The sequence below is a fragment of the Acomys minous genome (assembly GCF_964271855.1).
Source record: "Acomys minous genome assembly, chromosome: 3".
NCBI lineage: Eukaryota > Metazoa > Chordata > Mammalia > Rodentia > Muridae > Acomys > Acomys minous.
The window spans coordinates 126,691,413-126,715,412 of record NC_140485.1 but is presented as its reverse complement, the minus strand read 5'-3'; the positions used below and the strand labels follow the sequence as shown (position 1 = coordinate 126,715,412).

Sequence of the window (24,000 nt, the reverse complement as noted above, 5' to 3'; positions counted from 1 at the left end):
GGGAATGTTCCTTTAAAAGCAGAGCAACCAGCTGCAAGATGTCTCAAGATGTGGATGCCTGTGGAGTGTTCAAAGGTGTCTGGAGCTGGCACAAGGGAAGTCCATATGGCTATCAGACTTAGAGTTCTCTTGCTCAAGCCTGGCAGGGTGGCAGGGGAGAATCCAGCAGCTTCTAGTGATGGAATCAAATTGTCTCACCCTCAGTGTCTCTGCCTATGTACAGGAAAATGAACATCAGGAAGAGTGCTTTCAATATAAACGTGCAGAACTCATCCTTCACAGCCAGAAGAATTGTAATAAACTTTAACAATGCTGGAAGAGCGCTCAACACATGCCCAGTCCTCAGGGAAAGTGGTTCCCCTTATCTATCTCATGGGGATAGTATATTATACAACCAGTGCAGATAAGTTCTGAATAGAAGCTCTTTAATCAACACAGTCTTATAAGAAAATAAATGCTGCCTAAGCCTACTAACAGAATTTTAGCAATATTTTTTGTATTAATTTATGTAGTGAGGTCAGTGATATGATATCTTAAAGCATCAATAGCAAGTGCACAAAAACAATAGGAAAGGACACAAAAACACAAAAAGGAAGCCATAAAGGACAATATTAAGTAAATGGGAAATTTCTTAAAATTGAAAGTTTAATATTATAAAACCAAGAATCTATGAGATGCCTAAGTAAAGATCACAAATGGTTGAGCCCCACCCCCACCCCTGCAAAAAATAAACTTAACAGCATCACAAAACACTGACAGATTTCGTGGAGTGTTCCTTTAATTTTCAATTTAAGGTGAAGCTTAAAATTAAGGAAAAGCTAGCGGCCTGATTTCTGTCAGTATGTTGCTACCAAATTTCATATCTTTCTAATGAAGACCATCTGCTTGCCTCATCTAGATAGGAAGTCTTCGGAGACATGGCGGGATTGACTCCTTTTAATTTTTGCACGTTCCTCCTTCTCTCTGCACAGCATGCCTTCCAAGCATGCCTTAGAGCACTCCATCCTATGGAATACTTCTAAACTGGATGACTGCTGAGATTCTTAGAGAAATATTTTGATATTCAAGCTATGATAAAAATCTCTGAGTACAGATTCAAGTGGAGTGCACTAATACCATAAATATTTATTTACTCAAGTGAGTAGAAAAGAGAGGATCTAAAAATTTCTTAATGTTTTCTGTGGTGTTTTAATATGTGTGCACTAGAATGTGGGTATTCTGAATTTGACCATATATTTACTTAGCTTTTCTAGCAATGTATACACCTTCCCAGCTCAGGGTGTATGTGTGTGTGTGTGTGTGTGTGTGTGTGTGTGTGTGTGTGTGTATACATATGTGTGTGTGCAGGGACATATGCTTGAGTGTGTATATGTATGTATACATGTTTGTATGCAGGGACATATGCCTGAGTATGCATGTATGCATGTGTATGTGTGTGTGTGTATACATGTGTGTGTGTAGGGACATATGCTTGAGTGTGTGCATGCATGCATGTGTGTGTGTGTGTATACATGTGTGTGTGCAGGGACATATGCCTGAGTGTGTGTATGTATATATACATGTGTGTATGCAGGAACATATGCCTGAGTGTGCATGCATGCAGGTGTATGTGTGTGTGTGCAGGGACAGACGCTTGAATGTGTATGCATGTGTCCATGCATGCATGTGTGTGTGTGTGTGGCATAGAATTCAACTTTGGGTATTATTCCTCAAAAAACATGCCCCTTTGCTCTTTGAAACGTGATTCTCTCACTGGCCCAGAGCTCACCTACGAGGCATGGCTGACTGAAGGAGAAATAAATAAGTTTTTTGTTTAGATCACAAGTGGGGGTGAGAAAAAGACTTGTGAGAGAGCAGGTGATGTTTATCCCCTTAGAAGTCAAACCACCATGTGGGGAAGGTTGGTTTTTAACCAGCTGAAAACATCCTTGAACAAATTCTGAGAGGAGGTATAAATGTGAGCCAAAAACAAGAGGTGCAGCATTTGGAGATTTGGCATTGTTTTGGCTGTTCATCGCTCCACTTCGAGAAGCTCCTAGAGAGAATCACTGGAGGGAAGGCTTTGGGGCTCCAGCTTCGGCTGAGGTTCCAGCTTCTGGTTGCTCCAGGTTCCAGCAGAAGAAATCCTGCTGATTACGCCAGGAGAATCGTTCCTCAGAACTGATATCCTTGCAATTTCCTTATTGTGTTCTTTAATCTTCTTTTCCTATTGTTTAGGTTAGTCAGGTTATAAGTGAGGTACTCTCGGTTAATAAGTGCATAATAAAATATATTTGCTGAGAAAACTGAGCCTACAGCTGACAGTCTAGTGATCTCCGGGGATCCATCTGTGTCCAGATTCCCGGCACCTGGTTTACAAGGGGCATTCCACTATGCTGATGTTTTACATGAGTTTTGGGGATTTATCTGATCGTCATGCTTATACAGCGAGTGCTCTGCCAGCTGAAGGTGCCACAGCCCTCCTTCCTATGTTTCTGTGTGTCTAGTTAGCAGCCTTTTTGTTTCATGTTTAAAGAACTTGCTACAAGACACACCCAGTGGTAAAAACTCCTGCACTTTTTGCTTGTCTAGGGAAGTCTTCCTGTCGCCTTTACTTACTAAGAAGAGCTTTATTAGGTAAACAAGTCCGGTCGGCAGAGTCATAAGACTTGTTTTGGTTTTTTGTTTGTTTGTTTGTTTTGGTTCGTTTTAATTTAGTACCCTTATACCAATTATTCTATTCCCTGCCTGCAAATTCTCTGTAGAGAAACCAGCTCTGATCTTATAATGGCTCCCGTATATGTGCTATGCTAACGGGCATGTTAGAAGCAAGCATCCCTCTCCTTGTGGGACGAGAAGTTCAGGTGTCAGGCTTAACACAGCAAACACGAAATTCAGAGCAGTAGCTGAGCAGGGTCAGGAAAATGGCACGATTGCACAGACAAAGCCAGAGATCCCATGGGGTTGAGGTACTGAGAGAACTTTCAAGAGCAACATAAGAGATTGGAAGCTTTCTATGTGAGCACTTGATCTAGCTGAATCTAGGTGAAATATATTGATTATACTTACCACAATGACTGAGATCTTAAATTTTATTTTTATAACTATTTAACTTTATTTTGTGAGTATTGGTACTTTGCCTGTATGCATATCTGTGGATCGCATGTGTACCTGGCAGCCAAGAAGCTGCAACAAGGTGGCAGATACCCTGGAAAGGGAGCTGAAGATGGTTGTGAGCTACCATGCGGGTGATTGGAATCGAACTGGGGTCCTTTGGCAGAGCAGCCAGTGTTCCTAATCTCTGGCTCCTAAACTTTATTCTTCACTCACCTTTCTTTGTCAAACCATGTTGTATTATTAGTGCCAGCTCTGTGTCCAGAAAAATCAAACTTTAGGTGCTAAGGAATCAAGTCTAGAACAAAAGCAGTCTTATGTCTGTTCAGTAGCTTATTATAATGGATACAATATAGCGGAAGACTGAACTTCTTCATAGCACACATTTGATCATATTGTATTAAGTAATTTTCCCTCGCCCAAGTAATGCTAAGTGACTTTAGAAATAAAATAATGAGTTGAGCACTTTTACATTTGAATTATCCTGATGACTAATTAACATACTCTTCTACTATTTGTGCACTAGGAACTTGGCACTCAATGGAGATGAATTACTTTTCTTATTGTGATGTCACCATGATAACAGGTGCAAGTGTTTAAATGCCTGTCTCATTCTCACGAAGGTATATCGCCCAACAAAGAAGTAACCACTAGAAATGGACTAGAGAGAGAAACTTATGAGCAACCTTAATATATTTATCAAAGCTTAAATAAGATGGAAGAAGCAGGTGCATTTTCTCTGCCTACTCACATTTGGGATTTCAGTTCATGTTGTTCATTTCATTTTTGACCCAGGTTGGCTGTAGTAGCGAGTCTCATGAGAAGAATATAGATTTTGTTATCTAAGTCAGGTAGGTTTCTGTGTGGATGCCTTTCGCCAGATGTGCTTCCTACTTAATTTCCAAGAGAAGCATGGAATACAAGCAATAAATATACTATGTAATTATTTAATTAAAACATTTGTATCATGGCTAAGAAGATGACTCAGTAGGCACAGTGCTTGGTGCACGGGCCCGGGGACCTGATTCTGGATTCCTAGCACTCATGTAAAAAGGCAAGTATGGTGTCATGTTCCCATAATTATAGCACCAAGGGCAGCAGCAACAAGAAGACCCATGGAATGCTCTCTCCAGCCAGGCTTGTGGAATCAGTGAGCTCTGTGTTCAGTGAGAGACCATGCCAAAAATTATGTAGCCTCCGTATGTACATGTGCATGTAGGTGCAGATATGAAGATAGGTGTACATACATGTAAACACTTAAACACACACATGCACACCCATATATATATATATATATATATATATATATATATATGTCATTTTGCCGTATTTATCTCAAAATCTTCACTACATATAAAGAAGTTATAAGAAAAACTAGGAGCAAGACTGTAAAGCAAGGTTCTAGACTGAATTTTCCCTTCTACATCTCCTTTCCTCCTCTTCTGTCCTCCCATATTTGACTCTTAGGAAGCCAGCAGGAGCAGAGGCAGCAGCAGAAGCAGCAGCTGGCTTCATATATCACAACCTAGCTAGGTCTGAGGAGAGGAGGCTCCAGTTTCCCAGACTCTCAGCACCTAACACAACCATATCCTCAAACTCAAGGCAATAGTTTTTCTCCCATGGCTTCATCAATTGGGGAAAAGAACGCCACATCACTTTAGTAGCTGACACGAGCATTGGGAAGACTTAGCGGATACTGGTTTTAAGTAGGTTAGGGTTTCAGCCATGTGGGCTAGAGTACAGATGGGACAAGGAAACATTTACAAAAATTTCAGTGAATGCTACTCCTGGTTCGTTGGGAAGCTCACTTTGATATTATTGCCAACCCTACTTGTGTGCCAGCTCTTAGGCATATAAAAGGCATGAGAAGCATCACTGCTGCCTTTCTAACCAGGAAAGATTCTTGCATGATGGGGGTAGTGTCCTTAAAAATAAGTCGCCGTACTTATCCTTATAATGATGCCTTGTCATCTTTCATCTACCACTAGCGGCAATGCTTTTGAAACAAGAAGGGACATATCCATGCAAACTCTAATTATGCCTTTTTAATGAAGTGACATTAGTATGACTTTGCTGTGCCCCTGCTGCCCCAAAGTCTCAATCCTTCCCCTCTGTAGAATGAGGCAGCCTTCCTCTCTCACAGTCTCTTCCTGGCTGCAAAGACACTCGCATGAAAGGAACAACATGGATGGGATCTCTGTCCTAGTTCCATTTCACCTGTGAGGGCCCAAACTCATATTCTGCACAATACTGGAATATTCTCCATAGAGTGCTGCCTAAATAATAATTTTAATTTGCATTCATTATGTACAGGCACAGCATTAGCTCAGACTTTTAATTTTATATGAATACAAAAGGCACAGGCAAATTCAGTTTTACAAACTAAAGTTACACAATCTTTCTAGGTAAGAGTCTCAATTAAGTAATTCAAGCTATCTTTAAAATGATGGCTTGCATAATATGTGTGTCTCGGTTTCAGTAAAAGCAGCATTCTGATTCAGAAAACTACAAGAGAAATACAGTTGGGCTTCCATTAGTGCTAGCTAGAAAATGGAAAAGAGAATGAGCAAGGACTTCCAGTCTCTCGCCTCTCTTTCTCATGGCCTTTTCCCCACAAATGATACATTTTTCCTTTATTTCCTCATCTTTAATTCTATTCACTCCAGCTAAGCACACCCTACATTCGATACTGGCACCATGCAGCATCTCAGCTTCTCAAGGTCCGAACTTTAAATTTTATAGCAGAAAGAGGTGGGGAGTGCTGTCTTAGCTTTCCCTCCAGTGATTATTTTCTTTCCACAGTTATGGAGCTGTTCCTACAAAACAAATAGCCAGATCAATCTCTCATGCAAATGGTGGAAGAAAGACCAGTGGAAACAGGATCCTGCCGAATGAGAAGCAGAACCCAGCCAGGCCACAGTCACCACCCAGAGCTGTCCTCAGTTGAAATTCAAGAGGTCCACTGCATCAAGTTATTGCCTTCCATTTGTCTCCCATGAAAAGATCTGTGTTTATGGTTGTATCAGCTTTCTTCAACCAAAGAATTCTCAAAAAGCATGATAGGGTTTCCATTGCTCTGAAGAGACACCACAGCCAAGGCAATTCTTATAAAGGACAACCTTTAATTGGGGCTGGCTCACAGTTTCAGAGGTTTAGTCCATTATCATCATGGAGGGAAGCGTGGCAGCATCCAGGCAGACATGGCGCTGGAGGAGCCAAGAATTTTGCATCTTGATCCAAAGGCAGCTAGGAGGAGACTGGCTTCCTCAGGCAGCCAGAAGGAGGCTCTTTGAAGTATGAGCATAGGAGAGAAACCTCAAAGCTCATCCCCACATTGACACACTTCCTCCAACAAGGCCACATGTCCTGATAGTACCACTCCCTGTGGGCCAAGCATTCAAACATATGAGTCTATATTTAAGGGTCCAAACCTATTCAAACCACCACGAGGAGTGGTAGTCAAGCTCCATCCTAAACCTCTGCCATCATCTGGAGAAAAGCCATTTGTTCCTAGAGATAACACCCACCACAGCTACCCTTGCATCAGATCACAGCTTTTTCCTAAAGGACATCTGGCAGTGTATCGCACCACACACTACAGCCACCCTTGAACCACCCACAGGCATTTCTTACCGTAGGTTCAGAAAGACACTTCATTAGGAGTCCAGGGCACCTCTGTTCCTGGTAGAAACTCAAAAGAGGAAACAAATGAGAAGTGCCCTGCTTCCTGGAACTGAAATTAGTCACGGTCCCATTCTTGACAGTCCTTGCCACTTTCCTTCCCAATCCAACCTATGTTCTCATGCCCCACAGCAAGTGATTCTTCTGGAACTGGTAACTCGTCTGACACTGTGATCTCAGACTTTCTGCACCATGCCCTTCTCTGACTTGGTTGCTACCTTTGGTGTAGTTATCGTCAGTGTAGGACAAAAGAGTGCCAAGAAGTCCATGGGTGAATTCCAAAAGTCCCTGCATGGATTTTCTATGGGCAATCAGTTATCTCTCCAAGATGAGAATTCTGCTTCTACGCGTGCTTGTCTTTGGCCTGAATGATCCAAAGTAACCAGGGAGCAGCCTTGATTTATAGCAGTGGTTTTCAACCTTCCTAATGCTGTGACCCATTAATACAGATCCTCATGTTGTGGTGACCCCCAACCATATAATTATATTTATTGCTAATTTGTAACTGTGAATTTACTACTTAATATTTTTTGGAGATAGTGGTTTGCAAAAGGGGCCACTACCAAGAGGTTGAGAACCACCAGTTTATAGGTACATCTTTGCCTGTATTGTCTGATGAAAGCACTCCTCCTTTGAGAACAAGGATCTGTAAATTCGCAGTGGTGCTAAGCGTTCACTGCTCACATGGTGGGAATGATAGCTGACTTCGTCTTCCTAATCCTTGGTTCCTAACACCATGACTTCTGTCTATTGGGGGCACAGAACCATCAAAAAAAACTTAAGGTACTTGGAGTCTCCAAGGGTAAAAATCCCTTTCTTGGTGAGGCATTCCTATTGAGCTGGCACCTCATCTGCACTTTTAATAGGTTGGCATTCTATTCTGTCAGTATGGCAAGATGTTCTGGCATTCTATAAGAATGGGTGACTGCTGTAGTCATGGACCCCTACATGTACCTGGTTTTCTATGAGTATACCCATGTGTCTGATGTAACGAGATCCTTGCTTGGATGTCAAATATTCTGAAAGTCCCAGAGAAGGGATACTGAAAGAATCCCTTCCAGCAGGCCAGGAAGGCAAACAACCCATATTTGGAGTGTGTATCTGTTTCTATACAAATGAATCACAGCTCCCTTCAACCACACAACTTCCAGAAAGGTGGTATTGTATAGATGGCTCAGCACTGGTCATTGCTTCTGGTGGTTTGAACAGGCATTGTCCCTTAATCATCCTTCCTCATATGGGCTGTTCTGCTCAAGTCTATTCCTTCAATGATGGCCACGTACATCATGTATCCATGCAACAGTGCTGCTGTAAATAGAGAGGGGAGCTGGCAAGTTTCAACTCTGGTTGATCAGTGTCTCCTCTGCAAGTCCATCCACATGTTTTTCCTTCTAGCTCTCTTTTTGCCCAGTGTTCTAAGCTTTCTCCTCCAGATTCTAGACATATCGTCCAAGCCAGTCACCTCTGAGCATGTATTTGTATGTGTGTTGCCCTTAAACTACAATGTAAAAATGAGAACACATGTGCTCTGCTTTGAGGGCACAAATCTCCCTGTAAAAATGTACTTAGCATTCTTCTTTTGCATCCTGAGCAAAGGTTCACTATGCTGGCTGGAAGAAAATTGTTGGGACAGTAGCGTGGGAGGAGTGATATGCTTGCCTATGTTTTTTTTTTCTACTGGAGTGTACCTTGGTTCAAACTATGACAGATCTCATGTGAACATCGTCTGTTATATGGAAAGTTGTCTCATAAAAACATAGGTTGGAATTTTCCAGGTGGGAAATGGGAGTTAGTTAGTTAGTTCATCTCATACTCTTGTCTATATCGTATTTGGCATAGGATTTTGTGTGGCCTTCAATCTCCTTGATAGAATATAGTTTTGTGATAAAAATTTTAGAAGTATAAATTACACTCTCTTTCACAAGCTCAGTTTCTGGGTCTTTCTATTTCTTCTTTATTTTTTTTTTAAACATCAGTTCTGGCATTCCTAAATCATCTTCTTATAGTTATTAAAGCAATCAGCATTTTACAGGTGTTCATATAGTGTTAAGTTTTACATCTCAGAGAAGCCATTCTCATGATAAAATTTTTCTTTTGTCTAAATTTATATTCTGTCACTTTTTGTTCTGTTACGCTCAGAGCACAGTCACACTGACTCTATCCCTGGGCAATATATTTGGTCTGTGTCTCACATTTCAGTCAGGTCCCATTCCTTCCCCTTGCCTAGAAGGCTCTGAACATCTTTGTCATAGTGGCCACAAAGGTGAGATTCAATGCATGCTGTTTCTTTTCAGAAGAGATGGTCTTCACACAGGAAGGGACACCAGCCTTGTGCATCTGCAAGCTTAAAGCAATTGAAAGTTTCAGTTAGTGCAGGTCCCTTTATATTCCAATTAGGACTTTTAAGTTGGCATAGCACACCAGCCTTCCTTTAGAGACTATCTTTAAAGTGCAGTCCTTCCTAAAGCCCATGGGTGGATTTCTGATTTCTCTGGGCATCTACAAAAGGAAATAAAAGCCTCATTACATGATACTAATGAAGTCCTCTGGCCTTCCCAATTAGATTTATTGTTAATTATCCATATCCATATCCATAGTCATTTCTGTTTTCCTAGAGTACAGTCTTACTAACTCTTGCTCATCTCCGTTGTACTTATAGGTCTACTGACACATGGCACTGATGGTACTAATCAAATTCATCAATACACCACCCTAACTCACTGCCAGTCAGCATTTAAATAACTGCATTTGTTAGTGCCAAGAACTATTTTGCCCCACAATTCAACAGTTCCAACTAATCATGAGTTGATTCAACTCCCTGGGCCCATATCACCATCTGCTTTCTTGGACCTGGCACCCAGTTCTGAAGTCTGGAACCTTTACAGAGAATATTTTTGAGGTAGAGATGAGTGTACAGGTCATGACTTTGGAAGGTGTCTTGGGATCAGTCTTGTGTAAAGAAACAGAAAGGAAACATTCGCTGAGGGAGGGACTTCTACTCTGAGCCAGTGCTAAAGAAGGATTTGCTGACTCTGGTGAGCTCTGGAGGAGGGGCTCAAGTTGAAGGGACAGTCACCAATGTTGACAATCCCTGGGAAATGGACCTCAGGAAAGGTGGAACTTCACAAAGAGTTTTTGGCACTGAGAACAAGATTTAGTTCTAAGCAAGGAATCTTAGATCTATCACAAAACAGATGTAGTACATAAAATCATGTATACACTAAGGATTATTAGCACTGTTGTTAACATAGCATGGCTAAATGATATTACATTTGTGGCACATTTTGGTTTTTCTCACTATAACCCTTTGAAGACTCCTAACTGGTCAAGTTTCAAATAAACCATGACTGTGGGGTGCTCAGGCATAAACAGGACATAAATATCAACCCCTCCATAGCTCAGGAAACATGGAAGAATGTAAGTGACCAAGAACAAGGAGGCGTGTAAAACATCAGTGTCTTCTGGACATGACTTCCAGCCAAGAAGTCGCTGAAGCTAAGGTTACACACATGGGATCTACACAAGACTGAGCCCATTATCATTTCCTCACGAGTGACTAGCCCCTACTGAACAACTAACAGCCGTCAATGGCACTGAGAGAGAGGATGCCATTGTCTCAGTGGTATAGCCACTGGTAAGTTGCCCACATTGCAGGAGATAGCCTTCTACCTATACTCATGCAAACCACTATGATTAAAACCACCGGATGCATGCATGTTTCACACACACACACACACACACACACACACACACACACACACACACATGAGGAAAGAATGCGAAAGCAGAAGGTAGCTTACTAGGGAAAGCGGTTTAGTGACAAAGGCGAGGGGGTGCTAGGGGGTAAGAACAGAACATGATAGGTGACCCAAAAGTTGTCATTTTCAGGTATGAAATTGTCTAATAATTTAAACAGTAACCTCCTATGGTTGTATTATTATTACTGCTAATTTACAAATTTAGGCTGCTGAGCCCCAAGGACTTTCACTGATGTTTGATATTTACACGTTTGATATTTGTATAAGTAACAAACGGGGAAAGATGTTATGTGCTGCCTAGAGTGTTTTCCGCTGACCCTTGAGGGGTTTTACCTGCTAAGTACCTCAAGAGCTTTGATAATAAAAGCTAACATCAAGCTTCTCCTCTGCACTGTATGAGGGGAAAATCCCATGCTCTTCATTACAGTTCTTAGCTTCTTCACCAAGGAATAATTATGAAGGTTGACACTCAAGAAACGGGTCAATCACTGAATAAGAAAAGAGATTATTTTTTAAGTAGGAGTTCTTGACAGTTCTTAGGAGCTGGAGCGAGGCGTCTCTTCAAACTCTGAAATAAATTTCTTTTCTAAGAGTTAGACCTAAAAATCAATGCATAAAAATTAGAAAAGCATTGAACAAATTCATCTTGGTTAGAAAGACTTCTACATAGGCCAAGAGATTTTTTTAACTGTAAAGAAATAAAAAAAAAAGTTCAGTTCTAATTAAAGAGCTACAATGTGGTTTATAAAGCAGGCTTTCATGGAAAGAGGGCATCAGCCACTTCTGAGGGAACAGTAAGTCAACCCGGTCCCCATCAAAGTACTCCCCAGACTAGGAAAAACTTGATCATGTCTAGTAGGAAAGATACTTAAAAAGTGAAACTGGTTGTTTAAGTCATCCTGGGTGGAAATCATCAAACTTTTTTTTCTTTTAAGAAATAAACTCCAGGGGCTGGAAAGATGCCTCAGTGATTGAGAGCCCTAGCTTCCCTTCCAGTGGATCCATGTTCAATTTCTGGCATCCACACTTGGCTCATCATCATCCATAATGGCAGTTCCAAGGGATTCAATGCCTCTTCTGGCTCCAGAGGAACCATGCCCACACATGGTGCACAGACATACATGCAAGCAAAACATTCATACAACAAAATAAAATGGAAACATAAATACATAAAGCAAAAAAGAAACTCTATGTAGAGGTGCTGTTAAAATTCCACCAGAAGATTTTTTTTTTTTTTGTCTCTCTTTCCCATACTATTCCTCTCAAAGGTTTATCCTATCATTATGCCCTCTGGGCATGGCAGGCCTAACAGTTGTTAGAAACACCCCAAGAACTGAAATGCTTACAGCTTGAAATTTTACACACAGCTTGTGGGTGGCACCTATGTAGAAGGAGTAATTACTATCATGAGGCTCAAAGAGTGGGAAGAGACCCTTTGTTGTACACATACTGGTGTATGGCCTGGTGCCATAAAGCTTCTATTTCTGGAAGAAATAAGGAATCAAAATCTGTACCACTCTGTCCTGCAAAATCCTTGGATTCCGATAACAGTGTCCAACCTTGGTAGATCCCACTGGAGGGATGAAGGGAACTAACCACTGCACTATCGGAAGCAGGTCGAGTCCACAGAAGAGCTTCTCCCTCAGAAAGCTATCCTTTCACTGCAAATCTGACTAGGAGTTGCTCAATTTTCTACCTGAGAAATCCCTATCAAAGGTGAACCGTCAACTATCAAATAGTCAACAAAGAAAAACGTGTTTAAGGGACTAAGTGGATATACGTACACATATTTTTAAGACTGATTGCCAGTACGTCATTTACATGGACTCTGTCCTCATAATGTGAGGCGTTTGTCCAGATTGTAATATTTCTTATGGGAATGGAGAGCAGAATTTTTTAAGATGAAAAGGAAAAGGAAATGGAGACAAAGATCATGAAGGAAATGGAAGAAAAGAGAGATAGAAAATAAATAAAGAGGGCAGGGGCAGCAAGGTAAGGGAGGATATGAAAACAAATTTTGTTACTGTAATTTATTCAAATTACATCTCGAACGTTATCCCCTCACTTGCATCTTCCCATTCCCACCTTCCCTCCCTCTTTCACCCTATTCTCCTCCCCTAGATCTCTGACAGAAGGGACCTCCTCCCCCACTGTATGACCACAGATCATCAGGTCTCATCCAGACTGCCTGCTTCCCCTTCTTCTGTGTGCCGCTGGACCTCCCCATCAAAGGGAAGTGATCAAGCATCCTCAGTGAGTCAGGAAATGTACCAAGAAGTCAACTATGGAAAAATGCAAGCACCACTGTAGACAATTCATTTTAGCATCATGTAACCATAGACATTTCAGTGGCTACAGCATCCTCTCTTGCTCTGCAGATCCAGGCTGAGTACACCAGAGGCTACACTGCTAAGAAGACATCCCATCTAATGAAGGCAGAAGAAAGCACCAACAGCCCTTCACGTCCTCGTTCATGACTTAAGAGCTCTTCTGAACAATTCACCTACATTCTGCTTCGAAATTCTTTTCCAATGATAACATAAGCCAATCAGTATAAAAGAAATACTGCATCCTGGGTTAGCCCCTTGTGTATGATTGGATTGCTTTGCTTATCATAGTGTGAGACAATTCCATGTTAACAGCATCGTTTTTCATTGCAGGACTTAAGCTCTTACCCTCTGAGTTTGTATGAAACCAAACCCAACATAAATAGTTAAATGAAACCAAAGAACTTTCTCTCCAGGCCTTCCAAATAACTTCTAACTAAAGACTTCCCACTGTTATTAATCAGGTATGTTCTGTCGTACTTCTACTACAATCTTATGAGTGTTTCTTTCCTAATTCCTTACCCTCAATTTTTAAGCAGTGAAATCTAGTGTCGCCTGGCTCAGACACTATTAAATGCTCAAACACTCCCTTTAAAAGTTTAGTATGTCTGAGATTGTCTTCTAAACATTTCTTGAGCTTCTATGGAAATAAACAAAGTCCATTTAAAGGAGAAGAGACCGTGGATGTTTACTCAGAGCTTCCTGTAACAAGGCAGGTGGCCACCATCACAGTATTTGGCAGAGATTCCTAGACATGGGAGGGAGTGTGGAAAGCTTCAGGTACCTGCTGGTTGGATGTTCTTGACATGGAGCTTTAAAATAGGCTTAGATACAAGTAGGACATCACATGTGACTATTTTGAGGAACATACCTGTCCTTCTGGTCGGTCTTAATTTGGAAGTAGATGCCAAAAATAATTTTTTTTTTAAATAAAAGGGTGACTGCCAGTCAGTAATCATGTTCTGGCCACTCTGCGATAACCATTCAGAGACACTGCCTTGTTTTCTGTCACTTCTGGTATTTCAAGGACTTCAAATTAGAAGTCTATTCTCACTTAATGTCTGGTCACTGACTATGCGCATATTCATTCTCTGGGAGCAAATTCTATCTTATGATTATTCTTACTGACCTCTGGCCTCAGACCCTGCAAAGAGTAGAACATAAACATTTGAGGAGAGTAGGGAGCCATGAATACACTAGCAGGGAAGCACAGTTCTTTAGGCTCAGGTAGTAAAGGAATAGTCCAAAGGATGTGCTGTGCCTACGAGAGTACAGTGGTGAGGGCCACTGGGCCCTTTGCAAAGGTTGGGTGCTGAGGAGGAAAACCAAGTCTTCTTTGGGAAAATGTGATACAGATCTGGCTTGGTTTTTTTTTTTTTCCTGCCAGAAATGGGAGCTTTCCATAGTCAGCCCATCCATCCATTTCTGTAAAGAAAAAGGCCTCCTGCCTCCATATGGCAAAGGAAGGGTCCAAAGACCCTCCAAGATATCCTCAGATGTATTTTTCATGATGGCAGAACTTAGCTGAACCTCAGATGTAGGTAGTGGGCACAAATCTTCCTGGCATGTCATGCAGGAGTCCAAACAGAGCAACCCTACCTGGCAACCACCATGGGCAAATAAAAAATTACAATGAGGGACAGAAAATCTTACCCTGCAGGGCACAAACCATGTTTTTTGAGGTGATACCCCTAAGGTACCAACTGTTCTCATGTCTTATGAATTATATTTCCTAAAAAAGAGACGCACCCCTCCCCAGAAACTAAAGAAATTCAATGATGAGCAAGGAAAAGTGACTGCTTCTGGGAGACAAGTACACTCGGCTTCCATGATCACTTGAGACAAATAGGACTCTGGTGACCTTTGTGTCCAGGTTCTTGGCTCTTGACCTATGCTGGAATGCATGCATGCCACAGATAATGGGCGGATTCCAATATGTCCCTGGATGATCTGAAGGAAGGAGCTCTCCTTGTCCCAGTACTTGAAAAAGGCCTTGTTAAAGAGATGGAAATGAGCCAGAGGAGGTCAGCAAAGAAATAAATTGTATGTTAATTTCAAATTAGCATTTACACTGATTCCAGACTTCAAAGGGCACAGATGTGAAGATGAGGTAGAGGTCTGTGATGGGAAATTATTCATCGTAATTGGAAGAGGGCAGTCTAGAGGGATTCACATTAGGGAGACGGACACTTGGGATAGTTGTAATTTGCTCCCTGTTTTTTTTTTTTTTTTTTTTTTTTTTTTTTTTTTTTTTTTTTGGTTTTTCGAGACAGGGTTTCTCTGTGTAGCCTTGGCTGTCCTGGACTCCCTTTGTAGACCAGGCTGACCTCGAACTCACAGCGATCCGCCCGCCTCTGCCTCCCGAGTGCTGGGATTAAAGGCGTGCGCCACCACGCCCGGCTTTGCTCCCTGTTTTTAACTGAGTTCTTGGAAGGAGAAAAGTTATTTCCTTTCTATAAAACTGAGAAGTTGGGTAGGACCGCCCAAGAGTTGGGGGTCGCAGGCATCAAGAGGCTTCCTGGTATGACTCAGAACCTAAAGGAAGCCAAGAAAGTTTAAATACCTGGTGTCAAGAACTGTGCTGCAGCATAGAGAGAAGGGGGGGGGGGCGAGAAAGTTTCTTCAGAAGTCCTACTGCATTAAAGCAAATCCTTCAGTATCCATTTCACCAAGGACTTTGTGGATATGGTATTGTATTGTGAAAATGTCTGTGCAAACAAAGTTGACATGAAATACTGTCTTTGAATGACTCCAGTCAAATGACCGGACTCCTTATTAGAAAGGGATTTGGACACAGTCATGAAGAAAATTACCATGCAAAAGGAAAGGCAGTGATCAGAGGGCTATATTCATAAGCCAAGAGTGTCAAGACTACCAGAAACTTTCAGAATCCAGGAAGCAGCAGGCAGATACTTCCCTGAGCTTTTGGAGACAATGTGGCCTTACCAAACACTTCCTTTCTGGCTCCTCCTCTTTAGAAAGGGAAAAGATAGATTCTGTTGTTTTAAGCCAGCCCATTTGTAGAGAGAAGTCTTCTAGACGCTTCTTGTCCAAAGACACTAGAAAAAAAGTGGTTCTATTATGCTAAGTTTGGAGGTCATTGTAAGGGCCGTTCAACCGTGTGAAGAAGAGCTTAGGAAATTTCTATGTGTGTGCATATGTTCCCACATATCCACCACCATTGTACTGAGTCTTCTAATGGCTGTCAAACTCTCACTGCCTTTAAAAACATCACTTGGGCCCACAGTGATGCTGTGAAAATCAGTGGCTCTGTAGAGAAGAGTGCACATGTCCATCCTTTTGATCCTTTTGTCATCAACAATTAAGAAGGCCAGTGTGGCCAATATGAAGCAACAGAGAAGAAAACTACTAATAGGGTTCTGGGTGCTGACACCTGCTGCAAGTAAACCTCCAGAATTCTTAACTACAAAGAGCATCAAAGAAAGCCTGCGAGTCTTCCAAGCATCAGAAAAACCATCACCATCATGGTTATGCAAAGCACTTAAGACACATTTCATGAAGAATAAAGGAATGACTCCCCTTGTGCAAGTTCTTCTCAAATTACCAGTTTTATCCCCTACGGATGCAAAGTGACTTCTTCTTTTCCCACAAAATAATTAAATTAGAGCAATCCCATCTGGTCTTAATCAGTGACATCAAAATTTTAATTTATAAATGCTGTTGTTGTCTGCTCATGAAGATAGTGTCTCAAGTGGCCCTCTGCATCCTCTTAAGTGTGTTTCTTTCCAATGTGGAGTAGGGGTGAGATGTGCATGACACAGAAAGGTTCCATCCAAATCTAGGGCAGCAAGAGTCAATATCTTTGCAGAATGGGATTTCAGTAGATGAAATTCAGGGGGAGCTGGTGCTTTAGAGTGAAATGTGAGTGGAGTTAGTATAGAGCAATTGGTTGTACTGAGCATGTGGGATTCTTGATAACCCCCTCCACAGGATTCTTCTTGCTCTACATTGAAGGAAAATCTCCCAGAACCTAAGCTAAGTGAAAAGAAAGAACAAGTCCTTGTCAAAGGACACAGTAAGGGTCTGAGAAAAGGACTCAATTTATGCCCCCCACCCCATGTGTTCATTTGTTTGATTTCCTTTTGGTTTACTTGGCTAGTTGTTAAAATACTGTAAAAATGAGATACAAATTCCCAATGCTATTTTTTCACTAATATATAGCCACAGATTTTTAATTTATTTCTCCAAATAACTGAGGAGTGATATCAATTAAAATCAAGTAATGAGAAAGTACATTCATGGTCAGGATGCTGTTTTGTGACTGAAACAGAAAGAAGAGACATAGGAGACAAAAGTGAGCATGAATGGAGAACAGGATTGCTTGCCCCGGATATCCAGGGGTAAATCCACCTCTCCTCCCTCTAGACAGCTCTACCCCATGCTCTGAGTCACTCAAGGTCAAGGCCAGAAGCCACATTAGAAGTCAAAACTGTCTGACTCCAAAGATAAGGGGTTTTCCATTTCCCCAGTACTTCCCAAGTATCAAGCCTTGGACACTGGCCAGTTCAAAATTAAGTTATAAACTGTCAGAGGCAAAATGAAAAAAATGTAAGGACAAAGCAGGGAGCTTCTGTGAAGCCAAATTAATTCAATTTGAGGCTTTGTTCTTATGAAACACTTCTAGAGGTAAAAATGTTCTTTCTATTGCGGTCTGACAATGATGATATTAGTAATTGTCTTTTGTTTTTGTTGCTTGAAGTGCACCTCTGCCTGGTAGAATTTAAAGCTTGATGAGTTTGTAAAGGAACACGATTGTTGTGGGTGTTTTTTAAACATTCATGGGTGCCAAGGCTCAAAAAAAAAAAAAAGGAAAACTCCCATGAACTAGAGAGACTCACAGGACAAGGGCAAACACACACATATCTTCTTTACCTGTATTTTAGAGATGGATTTGGTTTGGTTTGGTTTGGTTTGGTTTTTTTTGAGGTGAGCTGTTGTATGTGTGGTATCAGTATATAGTATACATCTGGAGACCAGAGTGGGACATCAGTTGTCATCCTCTGTCACTCTCCATCTCATTGCCTGGAGACAGTATCTCTCACGGAACCAGACACTAGCCACTTAGGCTGGGCTGGCTGCCTCTTGAGCTCTTGAGACCCACTGTCTCTGCTCCCCAGTTCTGGGTTGATAGGTACTCACAGCAAGTCTGCCATTTTCATGTGAGTGCTGGGGAATGCATATGTAGGTCTCTGTGCTTGCAGAGAATGTACTGGTACCCAATAAGCTGTCTCTGGGACCCCAAAATTTCTTTCTTTTTAACCACTGGATAATATTTCTTTTTTCACATACACGCAACAGACCACATTTTCCTCATCCCACTCCTCTGTTAATGGACACTTAGGTTATTACTGCATCTTGCCTATTGCAAAGAATGTTAGAATGAATACAAGAGCCCAGAAACATCTTTAAGGAATTGATTTCCTTCCCTTTGGGCATAAACACAGAAGTGTGGTACTCAGGTCAAGTACCAATTCTAATACTAATTAACCTTTTAAGAACCCCCATATCATTTCCATAGTGGCTGAACTACATTCCCTCCAGCAGTGCACAAGGATTCCTTTGTCCACATCCTTAACACTTAACTTTTGTTTTTGCTTATTGATTGGCTGTTGCTATTATTAATAATGGTCATACTACAATAACTGATTTCTCATTATGGGCTCAATTTGCCCTTTCCTGGTGATGGTAATATTGAAGGCAATTTTGTATTTTCATCTTCCTTGGAGGTCATGTTCTCTAATGTTCTAATGGGGGAATGGGGAGTGCTATTGAGTTGTGGGTGGTCCTCAGGCATTTTTAATATTAGTCAATAGCTAAATTCCTGGGATGAACCTGAAACCAAGCACTAAGCATTTACTATTCATTTAGACTAATAAAAGCCAGCCATTTCTTTTTTAATATTTTTTATTAATTTGTTCATATTACATCTTGATTGTTAGCCCTTCCCCTGTTTCCTCCCATTCTTCTCTCCCTCCCACTTCCCCCCTTCTCCCCTCCCCTGTGTCTGTGATTAAGGGAAACCTCCTCCCCCTATATATGCTCTTAGAATATCGAGTCTCTTCTTGGTAACTTGCTATCCTTCCTCTGAGTGCCACCAGGCCTCCCCATCCAGGGGACGTGGTCAGAAAAGGGGCACCAGATTTCCTGTGAAAGTCAGATCTCACTCTCCACTCAACGGTGGAGAATATCATGTTCGTCAGCTAGGTCTTGGTAGGGGTTCGAAGTTTACTGCCTATATTCTCCTTGGCTGGTGCCTTAGTTTGAGGAGGACCCCAGGACCCAGATCTGCCTGTCATAAAGTTCTTCTTGTAGGTTTCCAGGACCCTGTGAGTCCTACTATTTCCCCATTCTTCCATGCTACTCTTGCCTAAAGTCTCAATAATATGTCCTCTCCTCTGACCCACTTTCTATTAATAAATGGGACCTCATGAGGATGAGAAGCTTCTGTAAGGCAGGAGACACTGTCAAGAGAACAAAGCGACAGCCTACAAACTGGGAAAAGATCTTCACCAACCCCTCATCTGACAAAGGTTTAATATCCAAAATATATAAAGAACTCAAGAAATTAAACACCACAAAACCAAACAACCCAATTGCGAAATGGGGCTTGGAACTTAACAGAGAATTCTCAACAGAGGAATATCAAATGGCCAAGAAACACTTAAAGAAATGCTCGTCCTCATTAGTCATCAGAGAAATGCAAATCAAAACGACACTGAGATTCCACCTTACACCCATCAGAATGGCTAAGATCAAAAACTCAAATGCCACCACATGTTGGCAAGGATGTGGAGAGGGAGGAACACTCCTTCATTGCTGGTGGGAATGCAAACCAGCAAAGTAGTACAACCACTTTGGAAAGCTATCTGGCGTTTTCTCAGAAAAATGAGAATAAGGCTTCCTCAAGACCCAGCTATCCCACTCCTTGGAATATACCCAGAAAATGCCCTACCACACAACAGGGACATATGCTCAACCATGTTCATAGCTGCTTTATACATAATAGCCAGTACATAGAAACAGCCTAAGTGTCCCTCAGTAGAAGAATGGACTAAGAAACTGTGGTACATTTACACTATGGAGTACTACTCAGCTATTAAAAACAAGGAATTCCCGAAATTTGTGGACAAATGGATTGATCTAGAAATTATCATAATGAGTGAGTTCACCCAGAAGCAAAAAGAGACAAACGGTATATACTCACTTACATCAAAACACTAGTCCAAGGGCTACGTCCCAAGCCAGCCATTTCTAATGAGTCTCTCTTTGTTGAAGAAGTAACACAGTGAGAACAAAAACAGATGTAAGACCTGGCTTCAGAGGAGATGCTTTTTAAAAAATGATTTTGAAGTAAATAAGATTTACTTCATTTAAGGAAGCTGAGGACATAATGTTCTGTCTCAAATAAATCCTCCTAATACTGCTGCGATTTCCCTCACACTCCTGCCACTGGCGGCCTGCAGCTTCCCTGAGCATCAGAGTGGGAGGGTGGTGCGCCTCTGCATTCTGAATGGGGTTAGCTTTCCCTGGCTTGCCTTAATTTAACCATCAGTGCATTTACCACCTGACTGAAATTGTCCTTTCTATATCTCTTGCGAAAAGCAATTTGGAAAAAACATTTTAAAAGACTCAGAATGTTCACAGCCTTTGACCCAATTATTCCACTGCTGGGAATTTATTTTAAGGAATAATTTAGGAGAAAGAAAAAAACTATTAACTAAAGAATATTTATGCAGGAAAAAAATATCCTTTATATCCAGGGGTAAGAGAACAACTGAATGAGTTACGATACAGCACCTAGAAAAGCTATTACAGAATCATTAAAATAATTACAGGGACCACAGCAAAAAACAAACAAATAAACAAGCAAACATAACACGATGTTAAAGGAGAAAACTGGCATGTAAAATTAAATCTGCTTTATGACTTCAATATGATAAACACCATCTACAGATGAACTAGAACTCATAAAAACACAAACAGGATTTGATGAGTCAAAACACAGAATTATTTAGAGTGGCCTGATGGAGGTTCTATGTCTCTGTTTCATAAGTGTTTATTTTCATGTTGTTGTTTATAAGCTTAAAATGTTATTGATGTCATTTTTCTCTTCCTATTACTGCCTAAAACATCCAGAGAACTGTATCAGTCATGGTCCAGTTGCAGAACAGACACATTTGGGCTCAGTGCAGCAGAATAACACTTGGTACAGGAAGAAGGCAGTGGTTGAAGGAGCAAAAGATGGTACAGTTTTCTCAATGGCTCCCAAGACCATGCTATAGAATTGGGCCACCAAAAGACTTAATTCTCCCATGGCCATCAGGAAGCAGCTGACAGAACTGGAAAGTTCTGCTTTCACCAATTAGTTCCAGGAGAACACTGTAGGATGTGCACTGATCAGCTGGAGCTTCATGCCCTCTTTCTCTTGCCATGTGACCCACTTTAAATCTTGAACAAGTATATTCGACCAATACTACTTAAATCACATGAAAAATGATTGACTGGTTTCCAGGTTATAAAAGTACCCCAAAAGGAGGATAAGCATAAACAAGCCAGGGCTCGTCTATCTACAGAATAGCATTGCCACCAAAAAAAAAAAAAAAAAAAAAAAAAATACTGTTAAACAAAACACAACTCTCAATATAATTACTTCTCAAATGTTGAACTAATTACATTAAAAAATACTCATTATTGACTTGAACTTGTTCTATAACTGTCCTAATTTTTATTTGCTAAACATGTCAAATCTACTGCCATGGAAACCCACAGACATTGAAGTAATTCCAATTCATACAATATATTAAAGATATCCATTCTCCAAGTTTTGATTCTCAGAACAGGGTAGCTTTAAATATTTAATGGGTTGTTTTCTTTAGTTCTTTGGAAATTTTATACAATGTGTTTTGATCATATTCACCTCTCTTTCCCCCAACTCATCCCAGAGGTATGCTTTCCCCCCCTCATCCAACCATGTTTCCTCATTTTTTTTTTTTTGACATCCATCAAATTCCATTTGTGCTGCCCATGAGTTATTGGTCACGTGGCTTTCCACTGAGGTATGCTCACCTAATCAGGGGCTATACTCTTAAAGAAAGCCGACACTCCCCATGTAACCATCTAACAATCGCCAATAGCCCCTTGGCTAAGAAGGGGACGTTGCCCTGCTCACCATGCTCGAATTTGGTTTATCTTGAGCTTACACGGGTCTTGCAAATGCTGTTGCAGCCACCATGAGATCTTCCGTGCAATTGCCATTTGTGTCCGGAAGACACTGTTTGCATACGGTTATCACCATCTCTGACTCTTACACTGTTTTGCCCTCTCTCCTGCAGTGATACCTTAACCTGGAAGGAGGGGCGTGATGTAGATGTTCTATTTAGAATTGAACATTCCCGACTCTCCTGTTTTCTGTAACTTGACCAGTTGTGTGCCTCTATGTTAATCACCATCTATTGAAAATAGAAGCTTCTCTGATAATAATTGAGAGGTTAATTAATCAGTGGATATAATGATTAGTAATTAAAAGTTGTTTAATACTATGTTTACTTGGCAAAATAATAGTGGCAGCCTCTCTCCTAGGGCTTATGGTCTGTCTTGTCACAGGCCTTTGGATAAACAATGGAGCAAGGCAAGGGTTTCATCATGCAGAGCAGAGCGTAAGTCCAATCAAAAAGTGGTTACTCCCATGACCTCTGTGCCACTATTGTACAAGTGGGTATGTCTTTCCAATCCTTATTTCACCAGTAAAGGTTCATGGCCTGGTAAAACTGTTGACTTCTTTTCCCTTCTGCTAGCATTCATAGCACCTTCCAGAACTATGAAAGCAAGCCAGTAGAGATGAAGCTTCCATGTCAGTGCCAGCTTGATTTATCCATGTTTTGTAACTCAAGTCTATGCTATACTCATCAATGGGGTCTTCCCATGAAGTATGAGGCGTAACCAAGAGCATTTGGCCAAGTCTATAAAGTTTAGGGCTCTATGTGACCTCATATTATTTCATATGAAGTTTTTTGAAAGGTCTTTCATGGTATTAATTCCTCTCCATGTTCTGCCTTCAACCCTGCCCTCCATTCCATACCCCTATTTAACCCTGCCTGCTCTATTATTTCCCTTCAAGCCTTTATACTACTGTGTTCTATAACTCCTCCCTCCCCCCGCCCATGGCCCCCTACTAGGTTCCTGACTTGTATGGGTATTTCAAATTAAACACTGATATCTAAAGAATTAAAGCTAATATCCACAGATGTTTGTCTTTCTGGGTCTGAGTTACCTCACTGAGAACTGATTCCCATTCCACCTGTTTAGCTGTGAATTTCATAATTTTTAATGGACAAATGATATTCTGTTGTGTGAAAAGATTACATTTTGTTATCCATTCATTGGTTGATGGACATCTAGGCTGTTCTCATCTCCTGGCTATCATCAGTAGAACATCCGTGAACATTCATGAGCAGGTATCTTTATAGTAGGATATAGAATACTTTTATATGACCACGTGGTATAGCTAGATAGAATTTTTTCTAGATTTTAGAAGATTCCCCTCCAAATAGAAAGCAGATTGTAATGACCCATCAGAAGATACCTATGCTGAATGTGAGACATTTCCATAGTGATAATCTTTTCTTTCCCTTTTTGTTTAATGGAAAAGAAGTTGAGTTTAAACAGACTCAAGATTAGACCCCCAAATTAGTTTCTTAGTTACCTGTAGAAAGATTAAAAGTCCTTCTTAATTTGTGACTTACATTTAAACCTGAGTTGCTACAACAGAAATGTGGGGTCTCTTTTAACCCCTCTTGATCACTGAGTGCCATACAAAGGACACTCTGTCATTCTAGAATTGCATTGGGGAACCCTCTGGACCAGGGGTGACCTAAATCGTAGCTACGGAGGTGACTAATCCACTCCATAGTTCAGGCATGTGATAATTCTTCTGACTCATAGTTTTCCTGTCCCTAAAATGAGGTCATAAGTACTTTTCCTGATCTCTTTACAAGCTTTGCCATAAAGATCAAGTGAGTTCACATCTAGAAAACTCCCTAAAATGTAAGGTGTTATATAAGAAACTTTACACAGCCTCATAATTTAAAAATCCTACAGCTTAAAATATTCACTATTCCAAC

At 41.0% G+C, this 24,000-nt stretch overlaps 1 long non-coding RNA gene across 1 annotated transcript in view; it reads right to left on the bottom strand.

The window, feature by feature from the left end:
- LOC311594887 overlaps window positions 1-24,000 on the bottom strand; it is a 438,778-nt gene that overhangs the window by 298,457 nt on the left and 116,321 nt on the right. The window lies entirely within an intron of this gene.